This window comes from Cupressus sempervirens, chromosome 7 (genome assembly GCF_028749045.1).
Source record: "Cupressus sempervirens isolate cs-2001-9-10 chromosome 7, ASM2874904v1, whole genome shotgun sequence".
NCBI lineage: Eukaryota > Viridiplantae > Streptophyta > Pinopsida > Cupressales > Cupressaceae > Cupressus > Cupressus sempervirens.
Genome location: NC_143124.1, coordinates 795636807 through 795648222, shown reverse-complemented (window position 1 = coordinate 795648222; position 11416 = coordinate 795636807).

Here is an 11416-nt window from a genome sequence, read left to right as displayed (position 1 = left end):
ACTCTTTAATAAATTAATATCTTTTACATTTCAATTTATTTTCAAAACGTTAATTGATAAAATATTTATTAACTTAAGTAATAATAATATTTAACATTTCTTTACAAATGATCTCCTAAATATATTATTATCAAATCAAATAAATATTATTATGCTCTAAAGTTAAACTTGTAATTTTATCTTTAAATTTAATTATTTTTATTTAATTAATTTTCCAATTAATTAAATATTAAAAATATCATCATAATTTCTATTAATTAAATCATTAATTTAATCCTTTTAATTAATAGAAAAATAACCAAAGACTTATAAGACAAAATACGAAAACCCATCGTAGAAAAATACTTACAAGATCAAACTAAAGGGTTATAATCACAAATTTACATCATTTGACACATTTGGAAGGTAAACAACTCAGATAGTTGTCCTAATTTTCAAGGACAAATGGGTTTAAAGGTTAGTATTTGGACTCAAGAATTTATCTCCTCTCTCTTACCATTGAGATAATGCGATAGGGTATGCTCATCCTGGTAATTCAGGAAAGTCGATACTCGGTACCTACAATCTACATAAAATCCATGCATGTACAAACGCATATATACTAAGCTAAACAAGCAATGATAGGAAGTGGTGCATCATGTAGATCTCGACTAGTAGGTGACTACGACTCCCTTCTTTAACCACATCAGAAACGCCATACATTTAAAGAAAACATACACACCATACACATGTAGTATGGAGTAAGTATCCATAAGAAAATACACATATGATAATCCATCTAACTAATCATCATTAATAACTGAAATCACTATAATAATCATCATACATACATGAAGTATAGAGTTCCATGTAATTTCATCATAATATCAACTGAATATGAAACAATATTTGGTAATCTCAAAATAATGCTACTAATCAACAAGCATAAGCTAGCCTAAAAGTTTTTGGAAATAATAACCAAATGCAAACTATGGGTAGACACTACATCCACCCCCCTAGACTTAGGCTTACTCCTGGAAGCCTACAAGATTGGTAAAATTGAAGAATTCACTATGTAGATCCCATTGGACCCTTTTACCTTGTAGGAGGATATGACTCTACTAAGAACACTTCAATAATAATATCCAAGATACAAGATGCTATGATAACCATAAAACATACTACTATAAAGTGTACATTAAAGACACATGTTTTGGAAAATAGTATAAGTTCAATTTTCAGTTTTTCCTATTTTTAAGTTTAAGTATATTTCAGTTTTGAAGTCTAAATGTTCAAGTTCGAAAATATACAACTAAAAGTTTAAGTTCTAACTAGTTAACAACTAGTGGTGTTTCAATAGTTAACAACTAGTGGTGTTCCAATAGTTAACAACTAGTGGCATTCCAATATGCTTAGAGCTCCCAATGTAGAACTTAGACTATGATACCAAATGTAACATCCTGCCAAGGGATCCAAAAGAATTAACCTAAAGTTTTAACTAAGTTTGCCAAAAAAATTTTTTAAAGAAAGAATAACATACACCTCAAACATAAAGTAGTGGAAGCAATTACATACAATTGTACATAAGCAAACATAATAGATTACATTCCTTAAGGATCTGAAGACATTGAGTCACATTTAAATTTAACTAATACTATGTCTAAAAAAATACCACATCGACATGAAAGAATAATTACAAGTCCAAGTCCATTTAAATAATATACATTTGTTCTAAATGCCACTTGGCAATAAAATTCAGAATGCTCAATCATCCATTGTACATGAATAGGGTATGAAAGGCTAAAAGAATATACATATATAAAATTAGATTACATCATCCTTTTCAAATCCATGAACCAAAGTACATTACAATAAATGAAATTATCCATCATAAAGATATAACCATCCATCATAATATGCAAGAATAGAATGAAAGGAAATGCAGACAAGGAACTCCAGCCATGACATCAATGAACGGATCTCAATGGTAAGAGTAAAAAAGTACTACCACCTAACCATGTGGTAACCCAAAAAGGCGGCCCACTCTCACCACACTAAGGAGATAGTCTCATGTCTCAAACAGGATATCAATCCAAATATCAAAAGAAATCTCTAAGTCCAGGAAACCCTAAAAGTAATCTAACTCAAAGGCTCTAAGATAAATCGACATCTAAACCTAGAGGCACACAAAGATACATAGGAAACCTATACTGCTAATGGGCAAGTATCATTGCATGAACCAACTCTAGGGTTACCTAGCTAGTCTTTTAATACTCTAGACCCCTAGTGACTCTATGTGGCACTAGTATCCTTTTGTGTTGTCAAAGCATACTAATGAGTCAGGTCTAAGGTTACCCAGCTAGTCTTTTAATCCTCCAGCCCCTTAGTGACTTTCAGTGGTACCAATATCTTATTAATTCATTTTAAATCCATTTAATGAAATGTTATCACTTGTTAAACTACTTACAATGGGTTATCCTGGCAACCACTTTGGGCCCTGGCCTCCATTGCAAGCCACTTCCCAACTTAACATACAGATTACCTACCCTAGGCTCATAAAACTACAAATCAAAGAATCATAGATTTCACCTTACTCCTATACAGGTGACTGAAAAGCATCAAAATATAATCACAATAACACATCAATTCTTTATAAGCAACTGGAAAGCATCCCAAAAATACTGATTGAAGACTCAAAAAGGTTAAGTCAAATATACATTATAACATCCATCTCGTTATCCCATAATAACACTGATAGCAATAATGAACAATATAACCAAATTCATCAAAGAGCATACTAACACATTACAATGGTTGAGTTTAAAAGATCAAAATCAAAAAATTATAATATCACAAACACAGAATTCCCAAGCCTTTGGTAGACATCCTAAAATTGGTCAACACTCTAGTCAACCCCAACCCAAAACATAGACAACATATAGATAACATACTAGTTTCATAATTTGGTTTGATTTTGAAAACATATTGTTGAGTTAACAGTAAGGTTTTAGTTTTTGTTTAAGTGTATGTTTCAAGTAGATATGATTCATTGTTCACCCTTACATACTAACCCATTCTTATGTTCGAATAAAATACAAAATTACTGCTATTTGATTTTAAGTCAATTTTCTAAAATAATCCAAGGGTAATTATTTTTTTTAATTATTAAAATAATACTTATTGACTTTAAATAAAATAATTTATGATTTTGTTAAAAATTAGAATTATTAATAATAATTAAATAAATTTAAAACTTTATAGAACAACTTTCATTATCAATTAAACTTAATTAAATTACATTTAGTTAAATTAATTAATAATCGTATAAAATAATCATATTAATCTATCATTAATTATTTATTAAAATAATATTTTCTATGGCTGGTTGCTCAAAAAAAGTGCCGTACTTGGGATAACCTCTAGAGAAGAGGGTTTCAGGGTCCTTTCTTTCCCCTTTATAGGTTGCATGGAGAGGATGTTTCTCATTTATTCTTCTTATGCCCTCTCTCTAGAGAAATCTGGCATAAGTGGTGGGAGGCATGGTGTCATGGATGCATTCATGCTAAATCTCTTATTGAGTTTTGGGATAGCCTTGGTAGACACCCTGTGAAAACTTCATTCCTCCAGGTGGCTTGGGTTGTTGGACCTTCTTTCATTCTTTGGAATCTTTGGCTGAAGCGTAATCGTTGGATTTTCTGTAACTCCATCTTGGGAGTCAGTAAAGTATGGCAGTTGATCTTAAGTAGGCTTTAGGAGACTATCTATGCTAAATGTGATATGACTGAGCCAGTGGATCTTGATGACTTCAGGATAGTTAGGAATTTGGGATTGGTGGACAAAGGATTGGGAAGTAGAAGTAGTAAGAGATCTCAACCACTCAAAAGAAGAGTTTTTAGGATGGGGAGATGGAGACCTCCACCAGATTATGTCCTAAAGATTAACACTAATGGCTCCTCCTGTGGGAATCCTGGACAGGCTGGTGTGGGGGGGATTGGGAGAGATACAAATGTCATGGTTTGTTTCATATTCTCTGTTCACAAAGGAGTTCATTCCAATAACGTGATGGAGGCCTTGGTCATTAAGGTGGCTATGGAGTGGGCTTGCTCTCTATGATGGAGGAGAATAGTGTGTGAATTAGACTCTCTGATTGTTGTGGACATGATAAGTAACCAGAGAATAGATGACTGTAACAGGAAAATTGCCGCTCTCATTAGAGAGATTCTTCACTTGAGTGGCTTTGTGGAAGATATCTCCTTTTGTCATATTCCCAGGGAATGGAATGGAGTGGCTGATGTCTTGGCAAAATGGGCATCAGAGAAGGGAGCTCGTTGGGATATTTTCGATAAGGATAATCTTCTTGCTGATTATGTGGGGATTTTCGAGCATTTAGTGGAAAATGATAGAGCTTAATGGTTTTTGGGTTGTGGTTTGGTTGATTGGGCCTGAGGCCTTTTGTAATTTAGCTTTTACTGAATAAATTTTTACCCCTTTTTCCATATTTATTAAAGTAATAACTATTAATAATATTATTAAATAAATAATAATTTAATATTTAATATTATTAATTTTTAATAATCAATTTTTAGAAAATAAAATAAAATAAATTATAAAATTTATATTTAAAAAAAATTAAACAAGGGCATGTTTTATAAAGGCTTGCTAGCCTTAAAAGGGCTCATGACCACTCTGTGGCTGCAACAGTACTATGTACTGCCACTATTGTAGTACCCTACATTAGTGGTAGGTAATCGCTTAATTAAAGGTAGGGGGTGGGGGTGTGGGGTAAAACCCCCCTCCTTTATTTTATATATATATATAGATTTTGTTATTTAAAACGAAAATAGACATAGCCCTCCCCCCTCCCCCCCACCACCAATCTTTTAAAATGTGTGTGTGTGTGTGTGTGTGTGTGTGTGTGTGTGTGTGTGTGTAATAAAAGTTCTAGCATTAACTAATAGGGAGATTACGACCAACCAGTTGAATTTCCAATATAAAAATATCCTTTTCAATTCTAAACCCTTCCCCAGTTTAAAACTAATTTGGAAAATTACTGAACAAGAAATATAAGATATTTTAACCTCTATGTATGTAGAAGGAATCAACACGTATACCAGCAATTCCAAATTAAAATATTCATCACAAAGAAATATTCAAATAACTATTTCACAGTCACAGAGAAGACAAGAAAAGAAATAGCACAATTAACTATGCAATTCAATCACAAGAATCTACCTAGAATCTAATGCTAAAATTGCTATGCCCAAAAAGATCTATGAGAGAAATTTATTCTCTCAAAACCTTCTTTCTTCCAAAATTTTGTGGTTCCTTCCCAAAAATTTGGTCCTTTGAAAATGAACCCTCAAATGCTGATAAGAGTTCTCTCCTAAATTCGAGGCACTAATTGTGCGATCACCCAAGAGGACTCCTTGCTCACCACTCTTAACTCTTTATTATATTTTTCTTTATGTTTTCATGCACGTTTATTGAAATATAAATTATATTTATTTAATTTCACTTGACTTCTCTTTTTAATTAATTTATTAAATTTTAATCTCATGCACACTTTATGCAATCTTAAAACTCTTTAATAAATTAATATCTTTTTCACTTTTTAATTTATTTTTAAAACATTAATTGATAAAATATCTATCAACATAAGTAATAATAATATTTAGTATTTATTTACAAATGATCTCCTAAATATATTATTATTAAATCAAATAAATATGATTACACTCTAAAGTTAAACTTGTAATTTTATCTTTATCTTTAATTATTTTTATTTAATTAATTACCTACTTAATTAAATATAATTAAATATTAAAATATCATAATAATTTCCATTAAATTAAATCATTAATTTAATCCTTTTAATTTGACTTAATTAATAGAAAAATCACCAAAGACTTATAAGATGAAATACAAAAATCCATCATAGAAAAACACATACAAGATCAAAATAAAGGGTTATAATCACAAATTTATGTCATATGATGCATTCAAAAGGTAAACAACTCAAATACTTGTCCTAATTTTCTAAGACAAATGGGTTTAAAGGTTAGGATTTGGACTCAAGAATTTATCTCCCCTCTCTTACCATTGAGATAATGCGATAGGGTATGCTCATCTTGGCAATTCAAGGAAGTCGATACTCGATACCTACAATTTGCATAAAATACATGCATGTACAAGTACATATTTACTAAGCTAAATAGGAAATGGTAGGAAGTGGTGCATCATGTAGATACCGATTAGCAGGTGACTATGACTCCCTTCCTTAATCACATTAGAAATGTCATACATAAAGAAAACATACATGCACACCATACACATGTAGTATGAGGTAAGTATTCGTAAAAAAACACACATATGATAATCCATCTAACTAATCATCATTAATAATAGAAATCATTGTAATAATCATCATGCATACATGAAGTATATAGTACTAAGTAATTTCATCATAAAATCAACTAAATATGAAACAATATCTGGTAATCTCAAAATAATGCTACTAATCAACAAGCATAAGTTGGCCTAAAAGAGTTTGGCAATAATAACAAAATACAAACTAGGGGTAGACACTACATGTAGGATAGTCCAATATCATGTTTTCCTATTCCAAGATGTGTCTCATTTTAGACTTCTTAACTCATAATTGATTAGATATATGAGTGCTATCAAATTGGATTAATCTCACGTGAACAACTCTAGTGCTCTGTAGTTTCATAGAAATAATTAATCTTGATAGAAGTGATTTATGTCAGAAGTCCTTCAAATACCAATACTTTTGACTCTAATCTTGGTGATAAACTCCCTAATGTTCAAATTTATCAAAGATAAGGATATCGATTTCTAATGTCTGTAGAGTCATTCTTATTTAATTAATTTCCATCTTCAGAGTAGCTCAGATTTTAATTCGTGTAAGAATAGATACATATCTTTTACAACCACAATCTTAAATTGTTGATTTTCAATTTGCCTTATTTCCATCAATATAAAACCTAAATCATCCCTTTAACAAGTTTAAAACAACTTTCGTACTATAGAAATGGTATGAGATTATTTCTTTTATTCTGAAGTCCTAAATTAATATCATTTCAAAATTTTGTGAACTCTATCATTAATCTTTTTTTAAAAAATTATTTAAGTAAATTTTCCATCTTTTGTAATTTCTTGTTAGTAAACATACTTCAAGCTATTGCACATGGTGTATAAGGCTAGATTGATTTAGGAATCACATTTATCTTCATTTTTAAAAATAACTTGGAAGATGACCTTGTTCAATATTGTATTTTCTTTTTCTTTTTTCACATGTCATACTACTGCAATGATGTGTTTTCTAGAACTGGGTTGGGAAAATTAGTGGAGGCATTTAAGGAAATCAGGTTATGCTTGTTATTTAGACTGACAAATTTAGATAAAATAATTCCTCTCATTTAAAGATGCGAGTTTGCTTGAATTTCCAAAGTGATATATATTTTGATTTTGTTTAGAAAGAAAGTTTCTTCTAGAAGAATACTTACATCTGCATGTTTGGTGAAATATTTGTGATAGGGTAAAACTAGCAGTTGCACACTTTTGTGGTTGTAAAGATAAGTCAATAGGTGTTAATAATAAAATTATTTTTTAAAATATACTCTTATTTGAAAAAATTAGATTATTACTAATTTTCAATTTAAGTAACATAATATTTACTAAAATATTATAAATAGATTAATAAATATTATTTATTTAAATTTAATTTATCAAATATGAGTAAAAAATTCATTTAAAAAAATCTATTATGAAAAATCAATAAGAGAAATACAAAAAATAATATGACAAAATGATCTCTCTAACAAATATTTTATTCACTAAATAAATTATAGAAACTAAAAAACAATATTTTAAAGAAAAAAACACTAATATAAAAACTAATTTAAAAATTAAAACCTAAATCAATTAAAAAATCAAAAGTTAAATAAATAGAGATCACAATATGAACTAATGTGGATATCACAAGTAATTATTTTTTAAATAAAGATGAAAAGAAACATAATAGTTAAAGTGGAGATTTAAAATATAATCTTATGTGACCAAATTAGATTATTAATAATCTTAATTTAACTAAAATAATATTTATTAATCTATTTAAAAGATTTTAGTAAATATTATTTATTTAAATTTAATTCATCAAATATGAAAAAAATCATTTAAAAAAACCTTGTCAAAAAATCTATTATGAAAAATTAATAAGAGAAATACAAAAAAGTAATATGAAAAAATAGCAACATGTCAAAAAAATATTATATTGACTAAATAAATTATAAAAACTTAAAAACAATATTTAAAGAAAAAGTTAAACTAATAAAAAAAAATTATAAAACAAATATAAAAAAATTAATTGAAATACTTTAAAAACTAAAACCTAAATCAATTTAAGTTCCAACATCTTCAAACAATGAAATTATGATAATTGAAAATCGATCAAAAATGGTGAGCAGACATAAAAATTCAAAAAGTGTGAAAAGTGCAAATTTTTGTAGACATCATCCTTACAAACTTTCAAAACAAAACAAATACAGGCACTCGCATCTAATCAAACCAAACATCTAGGGTCTGAGAAGCCCTAATGCACAGATACGGGTGGAGCATTCTAGTTATGTGGGCAAAAATGAGGTCAAAACTTCCAACTTTTTTGCTCCTCTAGCAAATTTACAGCTTGAGAAGGATGGCAATGTCCTGACCTGATTCCCTTTGCAGGATTCCTTTCTTTATTCTGCTGAATTCCAAAGCAATGCATCATCAATGATTATTTCTACATCCAGTCTAGACAAGCAAATTTTTGTCCTCAACTCCATGAAATATGCCAGCCAGAATCTGAATCCTATCTATCTGAGGCAAAAGGGTTTTGTATTCCACCCATATGCAAATTCTCCAGCCCATTTGAAGATCCCCTCTCCATTGCATTCTCCTTCTAGATATATTACACCACATCACAAGGAGCTTCTCACTTATCAATCATATTCGGTGCATCCTGAGGATATTTTTCATTCATCAGTAGATCATAAAGACACGGTTCTCATCATCAGCAATCAAGATAGTGAAGAATGCTGGAAAGAATGTCAAGAGGTTGGTCTATTTGCCTTTTGGAATGGCCCTAAAGAAAAGATGAACAATCTGATTGACTAGGTGGAGGAATTTTGTGGCTTCTAGGTAAGTATCTTGCATTACTCTAACAAACTAATCTTTATTCATTATTGTGATGAGACGATGAAAAATGAATTTCTTAGGGTTTCTAAATGTATGTTTAAGGGTTATGCATTAATTTTTTTTGATTGGATTCCCAATTGAGAGAAGATAATTTAGATATAACTATTCCAACTTGGTTTCTCATTAATTCAATTCCTCCAGAATTAAATCGAATAGGTATTTTAAAAAGAATTGGTAGATTATTATCTGCGTTAATCGGTTTGGATGTATCTTTCAAAAGATGTAATAATGTAAAACTCCTTATCAGATGTAAAGCTAACAATACAAATTTTAAACCTTTAAAACTAATCACAAACATATCAACATATAAGTTAAACTTTCAGAAATATGAGGGAAAGATCTCAGAAATAATCAAGCTTGATGATGAGAGGAAGTCTTCCTTCAATATGTTACCTAGAACTTCAGATCTTAACAGCTTTCTTCCTATGATCAGAATGAGGCATCTCAGTATGTTGCAGGAAGAGTATGAATATGAGGAAAATAATTTAAAAGATTCATTAGATATTATAAAGGAAGAAGCAGGAAAGGGTAATAACCATTCAAGACAAAAGAATGGAAGATAGCAGGATAGAAATAATATATCTCCAAAGAGTAAAAATTGGACTAATTAGCCAAATATGATTAAGTCACTAGAAAGGAACAAGGTTAATCTATCTCCATTGAAAGTGCTTAGTTAGGATACTAATCTTTGCTCTATGAAATGTCTCCTAAAGAAAATAGTAGCCCAAGGTTACATAGTATTATTGTTGATAACAAAAAGTAGAGAAAGAAGGAAAGGAAAGATAGGAGAAAGAAAGAAGTCAGAAGGGAAAAAAGAGAACCAAAAAAGACACCAGTTCCCAAATCGAAGGGCAATAAGACTCCAAACAATATGTCAAGGAGTATGGATGAAATGGAACAAGCACTCTTATTTGAAGTCACAACAAAGAATGTAAGTGATACAGTTGATAGAAATACAAAGCACTAAGAGGAAGAACCATCTCAGGCAAAGTCAATTTCAAAAAAAGAGTCCCCAAAGCGGCTAACAAAATTTTGGCAGACTCCCTCTCCAAAGGGAGACTATTTGGAAATCAAGAGCAGAACAAATGTGTTAGAACCGTGCAAGTCAATAGATATTCCTATTCAAGACTTTCAAAATTTTCTAAACCAAAAAGTGGATAAGAAAGAAGTGTTAGAAATGGATTTTCTTAAAAAGGAGGAGATAGACTACATAGAGAAGCTTTCAGAAGAACTAAGCCAGGTATTTGATTTCAATAATGAAGATAGCAAAAATATGGCCTAGAAGGAAGAACTTTTGTAGAAAGTTTTACGACTGGGAGGAGACAATTACACTTTCACATATCTTAGAAGGGATCTATCATCAATAGAAGAAGAAGATAATTAACCAAGAATTCACTAGTAGATAAGAGAAGCTACAAAAATGAAGAAAAAATGACTAGGGTTCATCATTGTTAACAGAGTAATTAATTCAAGAGCTAGAAATAGATGAAGAGAATGATGAGAGTAAAAAAGCTGAAATTGTAAAGAGTGAACAAGAAAATATAGATCAATTGGGTATTAAAAAGAATCTTGAAGGAGTCAAATTTCCTAATTGTAGCAAGATGATAGTGAAAAGAGGTAGAAAATTTCTTAAGGAACTTAGAGAAGTAGATGGTAAAGCTCAAGAACAGAAAAAAATCAGTCAACTTTTCAACAAAGGGAAGGGGAAGATCCTTCCCACAGAAATATGAAGATCACTACATGGAATGTTAGGGGCCTTAATGCCCCTAACAAGAAAATAAATTTTTTTTTTTAAATTAAATAAGTTTGAATCAAATATCATATTATTACAAGAAACCAAGTTAGATAAGTTAGGAGGAATTAATTTAGGTAAAAAGCTAGGTAACTAGAGTTGTAGCATGCATGAATCTGTAGGTGCATTTGGGGGTTTAGGGTTCATATGGAATCATAGGAAAATTTTGTTAGATATATTAACATCTAAGAATAATTGGCTCTATGGTTTAGTTAATAGTGTGAAATCTAATATCAAGTTTATTCTTTTTAATATATATGGGCCCATCAGTAATTTACAAAAAAAAATAGTTTCGAAAGATATCAACCAGCATATGGAAAATTTTCAAAACATTCCAATAATCCTAGGAGGAGAATTCAACACAATATTAGCTTTGAATGAGAAAATTGG